The sequence below is a fragment of the Zootermopsis nevadensis genome, unplaced genomic scaffold (genome assembly GCF_977971745.1).
Source record: "Zootermopsis nevadensis isolate Lab colony 2312 unplaced genomic scaffold, Znev_1.0 Znev_ptg000029l, whole genome shotgun sequence".
In the NCBI taxonomy this organism is placed as follows: Eukaryota; Metazoa; Arthropoda; class Insecta; order Blattodea; family Termopsidae; genus Zootermopsis; species Zootermopsis nevadensis.
The window spans coordinates 11384204-11401612 of record NW_028259161.1 but is presented as its reverse complement, the minus strand read 5'-3'; the positions used below and the strand labels follow the sequence as shown (position 1 = coordinate 11401612).

Genomic DNA, 17409 nt, shown 5'->3' with positions numbered 1-17409 from the left:
CTTTCGGGGGATCACGTGTTTAAAACGCAACCAACCCCCCTTTGGGGTTAGTTTAGTGTCTCATTCAAGTGTTTTAACCCTTGAGTAAGAAACTAAACTAACCACTCAGAATGGAGGGTTAAAACACTTGACCAACCCCCCCCCCCCCCCCCCCCCCCCCCTAAGTAACACACTAAACTAACCGCTTTTTCAGGGGGTTAGTTGCGTTTTAAAATCTTTAGTGTCTCATTCAAGTGTTTTAACCCTTGAGTAAGAAACTAAACTCCCCCCGGAATGGGGGTTAAAACACTTGTGCCAAAGAAATCCTTCTTAGACTCTCAGATCCACCATCTCTGCAGGAAGAGTTTTAGAACACATTCTGTAAATCAGACAGCACTTAAATTTGTTTTATTCTTTCTTATTCCAGATTTTTGCTCCTTTATAAGAAGTTCTGTAACTGTTTGGAGGGCCACCATAAACAGTAAGTTTCATCTTTATGATATTAATCTCATTTTATTGATTTTATATAATTTTTCTATGTCTGTTATACGCTAGTATGTTTATCGTGGCAAACTGGTGGACTGTTGGTGATGAATATGTTGTTTTGTGGAAACGTACAAATATCAGTTCCTTGAGCAGAATTAGAAACCGTGACTAAGAAAACGGAAATCGAAAGTATAACTTTTTTAATGAAGGTGCTTTGTCTTGGCTTAGCTGTCGTCTGCCATATTTCTTTTCGTTATACTTTTCTAATTCTCCATAATCGGACTGCATTATCGTTGGAATTATATATATTTCTTACTATAACAACAACAACAACAATAATAGTCAAGACAATGTAAATAACAAAAATTAATATCATTGACACGAGAACTGAACCTCACTTTTTGTTTCCAACGGATCTATGTAAGGTAGGCCCGCAGATGAAGTCTTTACCAAGGGCTGTGCCGTAGCTCAGGCGAGTGTATTGGTGATTTGTGGTGAAGAGAGTGGCAGGTTTGTTTCCGAGTCCTTCGGTTTTCCTATCTGTATCATTCCACCACTGCTTCATATTTATTTCTGTATCATCTGGAGGGTGGACAATGATTTCAGGTACATAGTCTCACTCCATCGCGAAAGAAAGTCCTTACCGACATGTTGGATCCAGAGTGTGTCTGCCTCTACCGGGAATCGAACTTCCGTTGCCCAGTCCATAGCAAGTAATCTTACTGATTAAGCTATCGCTCAGTTTTATGAATTTTGATTGGCAATTTGCGTACGTCATGTTTTAGCATTTATCTTCCGCAACTTATAATAAACACGTGGACATTTATTAGTAGGACATAAGGAAAACGAAGAATTACGTATTCTTGATGTTTTCATTTAACGAACTCACGATATGTAACCGTGTGTTTATTGCTGTTTGTATTTCACCTTGTCTAAATGGAGGCCAGTCCGACGTTAATCAATCACAGCAGCTGGTTTCTTGCTTTTATACTTAGTGTTGTGCATCCGCATAAAATGTCCACCAATCCCAGAGATGGGATTGTTGCTACTTCGCCTAGAATTACACACGTGCGCGGTCTGCTGTCCAGCCACACTCGAGGAGATTGCCTTTTCTCCTACGAAAAAAACTGATTACATTCCCCATCTTTTATGAAAGCCGACGGTAATCCGTGTTTTAAGAGCCCTTCTTCCTAAAATGCTTAACGTATAAAGCAATTTTTCAGTTATTTTGTTCGATCTTGAAACGAAGTATTTAAAAAAAATGATTATATATTTGAACATCAGAGGAACTTCATGATTTATACAGCTTGCTTCTTGATGAGGCGTCTGGTGGGTGGACATAGTTCAGGATCGCCTACAGTGGCAGATTTTTGTATTAGCCACGTTAAACCTTCAGGTTCTACTGCCTTTGTTTTACTCAGTTAAGGCCAGGTTTTGTGCTCTCATGCTATTGAACTGAGTATGATATGATATATGTCACCTTAAAGTTAAGGTTCCAAAAAATTCCTGAAATATCATTCACAGATGTTAATAATTAGTAATATCGGAACAATCACTCCTACATCTAAGGTATGTTTTATTTTAGATTTACTTTTATTTTATATTATTTTTATTTATATTTTACTGCTACTTTCTAACTATAATTTATATATTTTGCATTTTATTCTCTAAAATTCTTTTATAAATTCTTTCAAATTCTTTAGTGTTTCTTTCAATCTTCTACTTACAGACCGATATGTACATCTGATAAAATTAAGAAAAGACAACACCTCGCCCAAAATTGAAAAACAAATGGCATGAAACATCACCAAATGGAATCATATTTGAGTTTTAAGTTCGTAAATAATTTACACCTGATGATGGTTTTATAAAAAACTGAAACATGTTGTGTAAAGGATGTTCCAAAATGTAAATCGATCAATCGATATGGAACATCAATGATATTTTATTATCTTAATTATAAGAAATTTTAAATATTGTGATAAGACGGATTGAAATAAATAATTGTTAGAATATTCACAATATGACGCAATTACACTATCTTAGTAACAAAATTAATTCCAACTCGACACTGAATCAGAAGAGTCGAGGTACTTGGATTTGTACAAGCAGTGGCGTAACCATCGCATTAGTAATTACACTAATGAGTAATGAAGGTTTTTTTTGTCCGTAATTCTCCGCCATCTAATCCAGACAAAATCAACTTCATCATGATGACGTATCATGACGCAGCATTCTAACTAAATACAACGTAAAGCAGTACCAAGTCCTCTATCTGAACTACCAATCACAAGCGCATGCCTTTATTTCTTGTGCCTAATTATATGGTTTCACATGAAGGAAAGAAACTGCTATGCAACTCTGTAGCGTAGTTTCAAAGGAATGAATGATTCGATGTGACGAAACCGCAGTCTATCGCTTCAGTGTGACGTGCATACGCAAAACCAGGTGCCTTCTTATCACAGTATGTCTATTTGCTGTGACATTTCTTATACAACTCTGAATAGGGAACTCATTTTATTCTGCGACGTATGCGCATAGCATAAGTAGAATTTGCATCACATCGTATGTAATAAAGTTTGAAGTGTTGCGTAGAGTCTGGATTTTTAGCTTATTGGAAACATGTAATTTCCCGTTTTACATTTGCTGTTATCGGACTGTAATCTGATCCGTCATGACTATGAAGATGAACACGATATTGACTGTAATCGTATTGGGGTGGCCATTGACATTTTCCGATGGGCATCGAGAGCTATGAATCATAGCCGGGAAATTTCATGTTTCGTGGAAAAATATGTTTTGTGGAGATACGGGCATTCTTGATTTTTAAAACTAATTTTTGATCTTTTTCTTTGCTGTATGAAACGTCAGTGGGTCGGATGTCTTAAACGTACAAGCCGACTTCAGTTGTTAAAAAACGAATTTAGTGTCTAATTAGTAATATCAATTAAATGTTATGCTATAAGAGCCGTCTTTGTGTACAGTTTGCTGAGATTCTGATTACCTCGTGAACGTTTGTTTGGATTTTCGTCTTTGCCATGTTTACTTGAAGATAATTCGAATTGTTTAATAATGAGAAAAACCTTGTGTTGAAGTCGATATGGTCTGTTTCAGTTTGTATGTGCGTAACATATAGGCCTACTTCGCTTCGCAGTACTACGCTGTTATCATTACTACACGATTCTTACACATAATTTTAAGCGGATAATATACAAAAACATGTGGACTTTGGAAACATGGCCTTCTGAACATTTATTTTAATCATAAATCTTAATCGGTTCCATAGCACAACATTTAGATTTTATATTAGTATTATTCTACATGCAATTTACGTCTTGGGTTTCAAATTTACTGGTTACCAAGAAATTTCCCCGTCAATGTTTTTTACTTCCCATCTCCCCAGCCACGCTACGAGTAAAAACCTGTTTAACTCCGAAATTTGTAAATTATTAAGTACCTCAATTTCCCAGTTTATTTCGTCAATCCTAGCTCAATCTGTTCTCTTTGATACTTCTGTTTTCGACAAAACAACTGTCAAATAGCTTTTAGGCTTCATAGGCACACGCACGCACACATTCACTGAAGAGACTGAAATAAAAACATGAAAAATGTGCCAGAATATTTAATATCCTGGCCGAGAATCGAACGGTGCCTCCCGAAAGTAAGTACAGAGCGCCACCTCTATATACGTACATACACGTGCGTTTATGATTCTTTGAAATCTGAGATTCTTACGGCAGTGAAGATGATGATGCTGTTCTTCTGCGCTGTGTGTGTGGACTCGTGGGTGGATACCATTGTTCCCATTGCTTCCCCGAAACGGTATCTACCAGTGAGTACACATGGCATCACAGGCCAGAAAAACAGCATCGTCACACTTTTCCAAATCCCTACTCACTCAACATCTAAGCTATCCATCTCTTTCGAAGTTTTTGGCCAATAACAGTTTAACAGCAACTTGAAATAACCCAGGATTCAGTCATCACAACCATGAAGTTTGTAGGGTTACGTCATTGGTATTACCATAATTGATTTGGTCATATCAAATCTTCTTTTCCTTTCGGTCTCTTAACGAAATGCCAATTGAGGAAAGCAATCTCTGTCCATTCTTCCTAAATGGTATAAAACCAATGCCGATGTATGATTGATATTGTGCCATAACGTTTTAACAATGCTGACTGCAATTCGAACACAATTTTGTGCTTATCTTTGTTGCAAAAATGTTTCAGTTCGCATGCTTGACGGCGGAAATACTTTGCATCAGCTTCAGCTCATTGAATTTCGAAGAATGATGATAGGGTATTTTTAAATCTAACCTTTCCCGACAGACTGTATCTTTAAAAGGTATATTTTGAAGGTGAACTTGGCCTGGGTATATAGGTCTACAGCTAGGGGTGTACATTAATAGTTATTAATGGTGACTATAGTCACTCAGCTATTCAAGAATTTCGCCGTCGCTGACCCCAAGGGTGTTCGGAAGAGCCCGCTTCTGGTGTCTATCCCGAGCCAGATGAATTCAATTCACACTTTGATCCCTATCTGTGTCTGGGTCTCCTAAGTGGTCTTTCCTTCAGGTTTTCCGACTAAGATTTTGTATGCATTTTTCATCTCTCCCAAGTCAGTTGCATGCCTCTGAAATTTCTTCTGTGTGTCGTCCGAGTCCCCGTGTATATTTCTTGACCTATTAATAGTAGCCGTCGTGCCACAGGGCCGCGAAAAAGGGCTTCGCCCTCTTACCGCTCGACTTCAAGCCATTGGTACAAAATTGCTAGCGTTGCTGCGCTGCGAGTTTTGAGCTGTCTTTACTCACTCGCCTGCTCGTGTTAACTATGTACGATTTTACTGTGACCTTTAAGCATGCAGTTTGTTGGTGTTTTACGATGATGAGTTGTTAGCCCAACCTCAAGCAGGGCCAGCCCAGTGTCGGTTGTCCGCAGCTACCTGGAGGCACGCTGGACGCTGCAGCCGTTGATTACTGACGTATTCCTTGCCAACGGTTCATTGTATCATTTAATGGTCGTTCCGTTATCTGTGATCTGGAAGGGCGTTTAGCCTAATAGTCCCTTCTGTTTTATTGATAAAATAGTGATTGTATTCCTAATCATTCTCAGCTCAGTGGTTTTAGTAACAAGCTTTAAACGTAAGATTAGAATTTTTCATTTGTTTTGCTAGATGCCCTGAAGATGGATGGAGACATATAACGATTGTTATTTTTAATATCTCTTCGATTGACGTAAATTTAACCAGCAACTAAAAGCATTTCTTGTTGCACTGAATGCCAATGTGCAGGATTACATTTGGCCATCCCTGTTTCAGCCATTGTTACAACTGAATGCTTTCTATTTGCTAGGATGACCTGCGGAGGCTGCATGTTCTCAATCTGCAGCCACAATGCAGGCTGCAGGCTTATTATGTCAGTCTCTTGATTCCTCAAAGTGGCCGGCGGCTAGGGAAAAGCCCTTCTTGTAGATGATGTCATACATCGAGACTTCCATGTTACACTTCCATCAGAAACACGTGTTTATTGGACTTCAGTTGCACTAAATTCGCCTTTCACTCTGTTAAATGTATGAACGACACATGAACATTTAAAATTTGAATATAATTCGTACTTCCATCTGAAACCACTGAACATGTGACGAGTTTTGGCTTATTGTGCCTTCCTTAGTACGTGTTCATCAGCGCGATGCATTATGTTTATTTTATAAATTGTATCATGTGAGATCACAGTCGATGCAATTATTTATTATTAATACGTGCATATGATTCCCAACATTGATTGTATCGTTTTATTAGAGTTAAAAAGTAAAAGTTTAAAGTTGTCTCTATTTCATATTTAACTTCTTTTTTTTTCGAGGTAAAGTTTGAGTCGGGCACAATCTGTTACAGGAACAAATTTAAAATTATATGTACTTGTGGACATTTGTATACAATTTATATGGTAATTTGTGATTTCTGAATAAGTGTTTTAAGGATCATGATAATTGCTTATTAGTTTCGAGAAATAATACCAGGAGGTGTTTCTTGTCCTTGGGTTTAACGGGAAAAATATTCTTGGCCCGAATGATGAAAAAGTTTTACCTCCCTGAGTTACATAATACTGACTGTGTCTCTTCTATAAATTGTAGTGTTAGATAATTGTTTTGCTATTAGTTGATAGAAACAGGTCAGTAGAACTTATTTTTTCATAACTTTCAAATCGGTTATCTAAAATCTCCTCAGCCGGCGAAATAATTCAAATTAAATTATCATGTATTCACTTTTTTATATTCAGACTACAAAACAGGAAATGCTGTTTATATAAAGATAAATATCTAATGTGTTTACTAAGAAGCAACAAAATCATCATTGACATACTCGATGAGGTTGTTAAGTCGACCGACTGGTTTTGTAGTAGGTATTTTAACATTTACATAAAAAGAACCTGTGTAAATCAGTAATAACGCGCATGTTATTACAGAAATCTGCCACTTATATCTGTTATCATAACTATGTTACGAAGAATTTATTAAAATAAGCCACGGACATAATTTGCTAGTTAAGTCACACTGTGAATTAAATGTCAGTTTCTATTAAAGACAATATGTCCTTATCACATAAAACATGTGAATTACGGTTAAGGTCAATCTGTTATATGGTAAAGGGTAAAGATTAATTAATTGTTTATTAACGTGCGAGAGTGGTGTTGTGTGTCTGTAAGTACTTGATTTTCTTTTGAAATATACAGAAATACATATCTCTCACATCGTAAGTGCTGGAGTTTGGTTTAATGTTTGGGTGAAACTTTCTTCTGATTCTGATGCAACTCAGATCCGAGTAAGAATTTTCTTGCTTTCAGAGCATTCATATCGATCACTGTTGCTTGACAAAAATATGTTTTTTCCCGTGTATTGATGTAACTTGGAGGACAGAACTGTCGTGACTTCAGACTCTGCAGAATTTCAACAACTATTTTATGAGTTCTTTAACGGCATGCCGTATTTTCAGACTTTCCACGCACCAGAGAAATCAGGAACACACTTCTATGAAAGTAGAGTCGATATTACGTCAGCTAGTATACGTTTCAGTAGCATGCACAGAGTGCGGTAGGTCACGTTTGGCGTGCCAGTATTCGGGTCAAACATCAGGACGACTACCTTACCTCCTTGGCATTTCCTCGTTTTTTTCACCTTGGGCCCAAATAAATAATCACAGCGATTCCTTGCCAACCGCGAAGGTTACGTACAGCGGGTGGCAAGACCAAGGCCTTGTGGGAAATTCGAGGTTGGAGGAACCACAATCACAGTTAACACTCATTAAAACCTAAGTTGCCTGTTCTCTCACTTGTCATGAAAGTGTTATAACATGTTTAAAGATAATACGTGTTCAGGTAACGCACTGTGTAAAGGAAAGAAATCATATTTCGTATTTTTACTTTTATTTTTGAAATATTAAATTAAGCGACTGGGAGTTGAAGTGTAAGGTGATGGCCACGGTGGCTGCTTTCATCATCATCTTCACTATAGTGACCACCTACGGGCTGGTTGACCGGAGGTCGATTTACGGAATTTTTCTCATCGCCACCGATTCCAGGCCTTTTCTGAGGCTACCCAGTGATCCGTTCAAAGGGTAACAGTGGCACTTTCCCGTAGGTAAATCAGACCATTGGGTCTAGTCCTTGAAGTTGATGTTGATTGTGTGTGTAAGAACTTAAATATTTCTTTTCCTTGTGCACACATGCGGGGTAATAGATAACTTTTTAAAATGTTCGAGTCCATTGTTCTGTTAAGCTGTTGTCGCTTGAAACTTTTCTGACGAGAGACGTATGTTTAAGTTTGTTTCAACATTTGTTTCCCAAAAGGAACTATCAGTCAGCTTCTTAAACTTCTGAAGTATAATTCGAAGAAAAATATCAGGGTTTGTGTGCTCAATTGGCCAGTTACGTAGAAACTAGTATTTAAAGATTTTCCATGAATTTTTTCAGAGTAAACATCAGTTCCGTTACAGCAGACTGTATAGATTTTGTAATTCTGGTTAGAGAGGTTGTGTAGCTTTGCCAGTATTCGGTCACTGCACTGTTCGTTGGCGTATGTTCGCTTAGTAGCCTATAGTTATCTTACCATACAACTAAAAGCAAATATATACTGAATGAATCATCGTAAACTATCAGCTTCTGAGACAGAAAAAAAATCACAAAGCCAGTGCTGTGAATAAGCTAATAGTCTTTGTATTCTGGTCATAGCTCTCGAGCCGGTTGGCCTTGTATCTGTAGAGGTTACATATATCGAGACTTTTTATACCACGTGTTGAAGGAAAATAATTACTAGCCTAAATTGAAGGTCTTCTGTCTCTACTTTTTTAACTTAAATATAATCGCACCGGAAGCTTTGTAGTATTACCTAATCACATTTTCTTCTTTTTTGAATTTTTTTTAATGGTCACAGGTTAATTTGAATGGCTATTCAGAGGTATGAATAACTTTTTCCTTCGTGTGATAACATTAATTCAGGTAACCTTCAAACATGGCAGCTGATTCTCTTTATTTAGAGTCAACAAACTATCGAGTTCAGAATGATTTCCTTTTATACTACACTTCTAGTCTCGTGGTTGGTGTTTTAAGACTCAATTATATTAAAAATTATTCCTCATGCATTTATATAAATTAGAATGTGTGTGTAGATTATGTATTTCTGAAATCAGTCAATCATTTATGAAGTTCCTTATGCAGAAGTCTGTGTCCGCCCAACACCGGGTTTTTGCCGTTTACAGCTCCAAATAACCGTTTCTAGTGGCGGTATTATCTTGCTATTCAGTTATTTACTCCTATAACTAATCTGCTCTCCCCATCACCGTTTTCACTTATAGATTACTGATTTTATTCTCCTTTTAGATTAATTTTTCAGCTATTTTCTTATGTAGCTTTATTCTACAGCAATATCGCTTATAAATTACTGGTGCCTCTGTCTGCTTACAAATTTCGGGCAGGAACCACGAGGGAAAGACACAACTTGGAAGACCTAGGCGTAGCTGCGTAGATAATATTAACATTAGTCGTGAGGAACTAAGATATTTTGGGTGTGGACTGGATTTATCTGACCAGTGGCGGTCTCCATAAAAGTGGGGTACTTCTTGATCATCTGAGTGATTATTGGCTTCTCATGTTGGACTTTGATCTAAGAGTTATGATTATTCTATTAAAGTTTAGAGTTTTCACGTAAAATGTTTTTGCTTTAAATTAATTCTTAGCAAGATAAATCTACAAATAATTTTATGGGCCTAGCTAATTTTTTGTCGTAACCATAACCATCTACACTATATTTTTAATACGTAGGCGTAAGATTTTCTAGACATTTAGCCATCATCGCGTGACGTATTTTAATGGAGTACTTCATATCCAGTTCCTCTAAAATTGTTTTTACTGAACGTCAATGTAAGCCTACCTAACGGAAGGAAAAGCTACTGAACATGAAATTTTCAGTTGCTGTATGTCGTGAGTGGTTCTTGGTGTCTGTTAGCTACGGCAAATACGATCGAGTTGTGTGTGCTTACTCGCAGACTGGAGGAGAGGCGCTGTGGAAATAGGCTTTTAAAAACAAGTTCCTCTTATTCTAATAATAGTAATGTGCGAAGTAGTTTGATGTGTTTGTCGTATATTTTTAACCATGGAAAAATGCGTGTTATTTCTGTGTAGTTGTTTCCGCAGTTAAAACTTTGGTGCTTTTTGTGGATTTCTTTTGCCGTACTTACACTTAAAAACTAACATTCTATAACTTCAGAATAATTCTCTTTTGACCTTTCAGTTATTTGCAGGTTCCGCGTTGTTTTAGTATTTTTTTTTTGTTAAATTTCGGGCAGACAAATGTACAGCCCAGAAAAATTCTTAATTAAATTGAGCTTTAAAATATAGCAAATTGGACGGTTTATCTCAAGTTAACTATTAGTTGTTTTCAAGTAGATATAAATATGTCAGTTGATAATATTAATTTAATTCCAATTTATTTTCCATTTGGGGATTTGTTTATGTTTTCATTTTTTTACACACACTTAATAAAATGTGTACCTAATTGTTTCGTTGTTTTCTGAAATATTTTGGAACGTCCTCTTCGAAATGTTATTTAAATATTCATAACACCAGGTAAGTTTTCCATAAGTACTTCTTGTCTCGTACGTAAAGAGTGAGTCTCTTGACTACTTCTTAAAGGAAAGAATTTTCGTATATATTTATTCCATTCTGTGGGATACCTATGGCCTCTTTGGAGCCAGAAAAAACCCGTATTTGTCTTGCGTTTTTGAAACTGTCTAGTTCCATAAACTCTAATTTTTGTGGTTTCTAATCTCAAAAGTAAATATTTCGAGAAGTAGTTTAACAGAAATGGTTATATTTGTTTTCTGTTTTTATTTAAACATTACCTAGCATAAGCACTATAGACTATATATCATACTCGTACTGTGATATGTACGTGCTTTTTCTAAACGTGACCACACTTAACTACAGCTAGCATTCCCCGGTGATTTGTTAATATATTTTCTTTTTCAATCGAGGGTATATTAAAGAACATTTATAGTCTTTCTGCCACGCATTCCATGCTCATGTGTGTAGTGTTTAAAAACTAGGTAGCATTGGCTCTGTATTGGACATAAATAGCGCGAATGTTGCTAGATGACCTTGAGTTAACCTTAAACAGATTTTTACAATATATTAAATAAAAAACTTACTACTTCCTCCTGTATTTTTTCAAGTCCACGTAGACCGGTAGTCGAGGCTTTTTTGTTTGTGAATATTGTTGTCATTTCCGGTTTCTGCGGATATTAGACAACGCTTTCTTTCTTACTTCTTCTCGTGGGTGGTCATGGTGAATCATTATCCCCTTACATTTCCGGTTTAAGCAACATGCCTAAAATAACGGCTGTGTATTGCAAAGGTTGACGCTAAAACCCGTTAGGTATCTGGTCAACTTGCGAAGCACAATTTTAAGACTCGCCGACACTGGCGGTTGGTATTTGATTGTGAATTTGAGTAACAGCAATAGAACTACATTAAAGTACAGAGACATTAATGCATGGTTAACAGACGAACTTCGCTGAAATAATGAAAGAAGTTAGCTGTCTTCTGGGTTATAGCACCGTGTAGTCCGGTAGAACCCAGGAGACTCACCATCGCGAAAACCTCAAATCCTACACTCAAAGAAGTTTTTGCATACTTCTAACGGTTACATTTAATAAATTACTGTATTATGATATCAGATGGGATTATTTTAAAACTGTAAACCTTTTACCCTGCAAATTGGCTGTGTTCTGGGTAGCAGCGCTGTGTTGTTTGATAGAAGATTACCGACATTTCAGAGGCGCTTGCTGTCTCAATTATCAGGGCGATGCTACTTTACCTTTAAAGTTAGTAACAAGACAGTTTTATTTTGTGTATTCGTAGACCATAATTTCACTATCAGTAACATCAAACATATCTGTATCCGATACAGTTTTCTTCAACGAAGACTGGTGGTATGGAACTGAGGTCAGCACATACCAAAGATTCGTGATGACCGAATATTATGATCCCCGGATACCGAGTTGAGTATGATCTAACCCAAGAAAATGAGACCAATCTCTTACGTGCTATATACGCCTGCAGGTATACTGGAACACGCCACCGAGAATTGACCAATCACAGTTAACAACCGCCGCTCACATATCTTCACGCTTTCTGTTAACGGAAGTAGCTGCAGGTATGTGTTTCTCTCCCTCAAATGTAACAACTAAAACGATATTAACATAACAAAATTTTAAGAGATCTATATGCTACCCTGTAACTAGTTACATGGTTTGACTTCTGAAACGATTAATCAAACCTCTGTCTTTAATTGCCGTTATTTTGATCGATTTTGAGGTAAAAAGCTATAGGCTAAAAAGATACATGTTTCGATAGGTTTAATTTGTCGATGTTTAAACATTGTTGTAAACTGTGATACCTTTGAGAAATGTTTTCGGCGAACTAAATTTCATTTGCCTTTGAAGTGAATGAAGGTCTAAAGCCTGCTCTCCTGGAAACGTATGTTTTCATAAAACGTGTACTTTTACGTGGCTGGAAGAATATCTGATTGTCCATGATTCCGAAAGCGTTAATTAAGATTTCAAAATGTCGTGGAATAGCAAGTAGTTACAGAAGGCTTTGTAATAGTTTAGATACGCCAATAGCTTCTAAATTAACGGTCCTCAATAAGGAATTTTCGGTGGCTGTTTCTATTAACAAACGACAATGCTGGGACACTTCTTCAGATCCCTATATGAGATCAGCTGGTGAGTATAAAGATGGCTGTCTTCTGGGTTATGGCGCTGCGTAGTATGGTAGAAGTTTACTGACGTTTCAGAGGTGCTTGGTCTTATCATATCTTTGGTTCTCGGTAAGAAATGATTTGTACTGACTTAGTACTGTTAGTGAACACCAAAGATATAAGTTAAGTATGGAGAGAATTTGTTCTCCTATTATTGAGGACGCCGTGCTAAAGTAAGAAGTGTAAAGAGTGAGCTGTTTATGCAGCACAAGTACAGGCGGCCTAGTTTCTGATGCAATACACCGAAACGATGAAGTGCTTCTTTCTCCCTTTTCTCTTTCAGAAGTGTCTGCCTGCACGTACAACAAGAAGCAGCAACTAAATTATACGATGGTTGGACAAGCTGAGTGATCACCGGCGTGGTACTTTTCCGTGGATTCCTCCAAACAGTTCTTTTTCGGTTTATTTTCTGACGAAATCTTGAAAACATCTGTTCATTTTACCGCCCACAGGCACCAACTGTTGAAATGCCCCTTCTTCGTCGCTGAAATTTTGTACCTGTTGGTATACCCTGCCTTTGTCATGACATGAGGAAGCTGTGATAGTGAGGTAGCAGGTTATGACTTGGAACGAACGGTGTTCGATTCTCAACAGGGAATTATTTGAAGATATCCGTCTTCTGGGTTATTGCGCTGTGTAATAACCCAGAAGACGGATATCTTCATACTCACCGCTGTGAGAACCTCAAGTCTTACAGGGAATTATTTGGTTGGATTTCAGGTTTTCACGGCGCTACAACCCATAACACAGCTATCGCTACCATATGACGATTTTTTTTTGTTTAGAGTGTGTTCAAATCAAAATAAATAGTGTTAAGTTTGTACATAGTTTACCTTAAGTGAATACTTTTCTAGAATATGAAGTTTTCACTCTAACTAAATGCAATTGTATATTATCTGACGATCGGTTGCTTTGATACTGAGTATGCTTACGGCTTATCGCCTGAGAAGTTTTTCTGTAAATTATGTTGACCTAAACAAAGAATCCGAAAGATCATCACCACGACAAGAGACCGACTAATGACCCAGACCTGAGCCTGCTGAGTCTAATCCACATTACCACTATCTGTTCCAACAAGTTTTGTTTTAAAACTGTTCTCCTACATCACCGTGTTCTTTTTTATTTTTAGGTGGCCACTGAGCTCGATATTTCTTCACCAGAATTGTTTATATTGTATACTTCCCCGTCCAGTTTGCATGTCCTGCCCGTCGTGTTCTTGATCTAGACTCTAGATCAAGAACACGACGTTCCGTTGAAAGCTCTAGATTCTAGAGATTTCAACGGAACGAAAATGAACGATAGCTTGTGACTGCAAGCTATGTAAATTCCTTTGGTTGTGCCGATTCTGACGTTTGCTGTTTATGATCGCTGTTTAATGCATCCTGAAATGTAATACGAATAGGCCATTAGAAATGAAAGGAGATTAATTCTCCATAAGACAAGTGCAGTTCTACATACTGGCCGTGCAATCTTGCACGTTGCTCTTCACGTCTGATGACATACGGCACGTAGTGTCAGGACAGAAGGGATAAAAAGTGATCTCTGTTCTCGAAAGAGGCAAAGAAAAAACGGGGTATTTCCGTCTACAAAGAAACATAACAAGTCTTCCCCTTTTAAAGACAACATACGGATGAGTAATATTCCTACCGTAAGATGTGGAAGGCTCAGTTACAGATTGTTTCTCTGTTAGCCATTCACTTGGCTACAAATAGAATTGACCGATTGAGAGCCAAACATTCTCATTTCGACCGTTTTTCTATAAAATATCCCTATCATGGTGAACATTGTACCTCCTTCTTCAGTTTATTTAGGCAAGGTAACTTAAAGTATTTTATCACATTTCACCCGTCTAGTCTTGCAATATTACCTATGTTATTTATCTAAATGTATTGATTGGTAATATTAATAAGTAATGTAATTATTTTAGTGCTGTTTATTTTAAGAAAAGCCCGCATAAGGAACGTGTGCTTTCGCTAGTCATTCGTCATTATAACCTTCTTGAGATCCGTCATCGGTAGTAGAAACCTCTGAGAGATTTCGTGACGTAAAACAATAGGAACAAAGCAAATGACTACGTTATCTTATGGCGCCCCAATGTTTGTCACCACGATGACCAACCAGTGTAATCCAATTTATATTTCATTGTAACCTACTTTCCTAAATGCAGTAGATGTTTCACTTTTCAGGTCCAAAGCGGTCTCTCGTCACCGATTTTCTCACCAGCATTTTGTTTGTGCTTTTAATTCATTGATCAATTTGAACGATAAGCATCATTAAATGGAGTAATAATCAGTCAAAACAAGGGGGAAGGATTATTCTTGGAATTCTGGTTTGTTTTCGGCAGTTTTGAGGTTTATAGATTCTTTAATAATTCGTCACACGCAAAGTTTTAATAAAACGAAAAGCCAAGTTCTCCCATCAGAAGTGAATTTAACCCGCTAGAATCGTCCAGCAGTAGTACACACAGAACTCGGATTTCTTTGTACAGAATTCATCTGGGTCGAGTTACGACATTTTATCGGTATTAGAATCACATGTGAACAATTGTGTAATGCCTGTATTTGATGCATACACTGTATGTGGTAAGCAATGTCTCTTTAATGAATTCTAGGAGTGCTGCGACCCAGTTCCAATGATGTGGGCAACGTTACCGAAATGATGATCTGTTTGTACCTGCATAACGTCATGATTGTGGATATAAAGAAGAAATAGGACGGTAGTCATGAACCAGATTCTAACGGCGTCAGATTCTGTAAGGTGTTTTTCGTAGACGTGTCAGAAGGCTGCATTTTATGTAATCATTTCAGAACAGTTTCAAGAGAAAAAACAAATTATTAGTTATCTGTTATGATTAGTGTCGTGGGACGGAATATGGTTAAAAATCAAAAGTGTGGTAGCAATTTTTGTAACGTCCATTATATTAATTAGACAAGAATTATTAATTTGAATCGGATCATAACTCCCAAAAATATATTGGCATTGGCATAGGCATATTACGTTCCGTATGGATTTTAATATTTTTGATTTTGTCCTATATTCTACGAATGGAACACTGGGTTGCTTTCGGGAAATGGTTTACTAACGAAAGCGGGTAGCGCGGTTTGTATATGTAATAAATGTCACCTTCTTCATGATTGAAGTAACTGAATACTTTATACACCAACGCTTTGAAACTGGCACCTGTAAGTAGATGCGCAGAAGCGTCCAAAATTCTGCCGCCTTATTCTTGTCGGTCACTTTGGCCCTGTGATACCTATAGGTACCTTCCAGCTGAAGACAAGAGCGTATCCAGATCCCGAAAGGCAGTGTTCTGTTTGTGGAATATGAGTATGATGGTCAATACTAGCTGTAAGAAACCAGTATATGAACGCATAATAAAGGGCCTTAAAATTAATGTATTCCTACTTCTAGTAGGACAGTGGCCGCGCGGTCTGAGGCGTGGGCCTTGTGCCGCTTAGTCGCCGGGACCGTGGGTTCGAATCCCACTCAAGCCATGTAGGCGCATTGGGGGAGCGGAGGTATAGCTTCTACTTTTTCTTGACCTCGGCACTAGATGGGGGTGAGTGGTCAGCAGCCGACTTTACCCCAGGGAAAGGATCCCGGTACCCATTGTAGAGGAGGCTGCGTGGGCCCCAGAGCCGGTCTGGACGCAGAGGCTAGAGGAAAAGTCCTCAGCCCCCGGCGGGGATCGAACCCTGGTCGTCCAGCCCGTAGCTAGTCACTATACTGACTGAGCTATGCGTAATATTGTTTGTCCGGTTGCCTTAACGAGACGAGACAAAATGACGACTGTGGAATGCAGACTCAAAACAAACAGACACGAACAAAGTTATGTCGTTAGTTAATTAACCACAAAAGTGCCAGTATACTTGGCGATCACGACAGCAAGCCGGGTAAGTCTCTGAGGCAGAGGCTATTCACCCTAACATACAAATGGTCTTCTCCGTACACCGCTGATTAATGCTGATTTTCTATCCTATCTTTAGTTCATTTATTTGGGGAAAGTGGTTATTCGGGGAACACCATTCTTAACACTTTTTGACACAATGTGGTGACAGCACATTTTAAGAATGAATAAGCTTCACAAATTTGTTGTCCAACACACCATTGTGCGTATCCATTGTGCTGTAACTGTCTAATCTTCTGGCGTAAGGCATTGAGAGACATAAAACATAAAAAAAATCTCAGTAAGGTTAGTTGGTAATCTGACTGAGATTCGAATCGGGTACCTTCCGAATAGAAATGTAAATCACTACGCCAACCTGTTGTATATGAGTTCTTGGATTTTGGGGGGGGAGGGGGGAGAATTCCTGCTTAGTTAATCTGAAATACTAGCATACAGTATTATGAAAACTGCAGAAAATATTTCTCGTCAAGTGAATTTAGTTGTGAACTCGGTACAGATTTCCAGGGATTGCTAACCATATGTTCGTGAGCACCTTGGAATCGCTGAAAGTGCCCTCGAGAATTTTACATTATTCACAAACAGTTTAAAATATCTAATTGCCGACAAGGGAATGAAAATATATACATAGCGAGGAACTATATGACTTTTATTCTTCACCCGATGTAACTATCGTGGATATCCATTCGATACTTTGGTTGGGATACCACGTGGAAAATCTAGGCATGCGTG

The 17409-nt window shown here is 37.8% G+C and overlaps 2 protein-coding genes across 9 annotated transcripts in view; one reads left to right on the top strand and one right to left on the bottom strand.

Moving 5' to 3' along the window:
• Positions 1 to 17409, top strand: part of LOC110838745 (peroxisomal leader peptide-processing protease) — a 103243-nt gene that overhangs the window by 33426 nt on the left and 52408 nt on the right. For 5 of the 7 annotated variants that reach the window (XM_022082274.2, XM_087358108.1, XM_022082271.2 and 2 more), the window contains exon 2: positions 407 to 460. The exons of the other annotated variants lie outside the window; for them this stretch is intronic. The gene's annotated coding sequence lies outside the window, so the exon portion shown is untranslated. The remainder of the gene's footprint in view (positions 1 to 406; positions 461 to 17409) is intronic. 7 annotated transcript variants of the gene reach the window in all.
• The window catches only part of ITP (ion transport peptide), a 67779-nt gene that overhangs the window by 30927 nt on the left and 19443 nt on the right, over positions 1 to 17409 (bottom strand). The window lies entirely within an intron of this gene.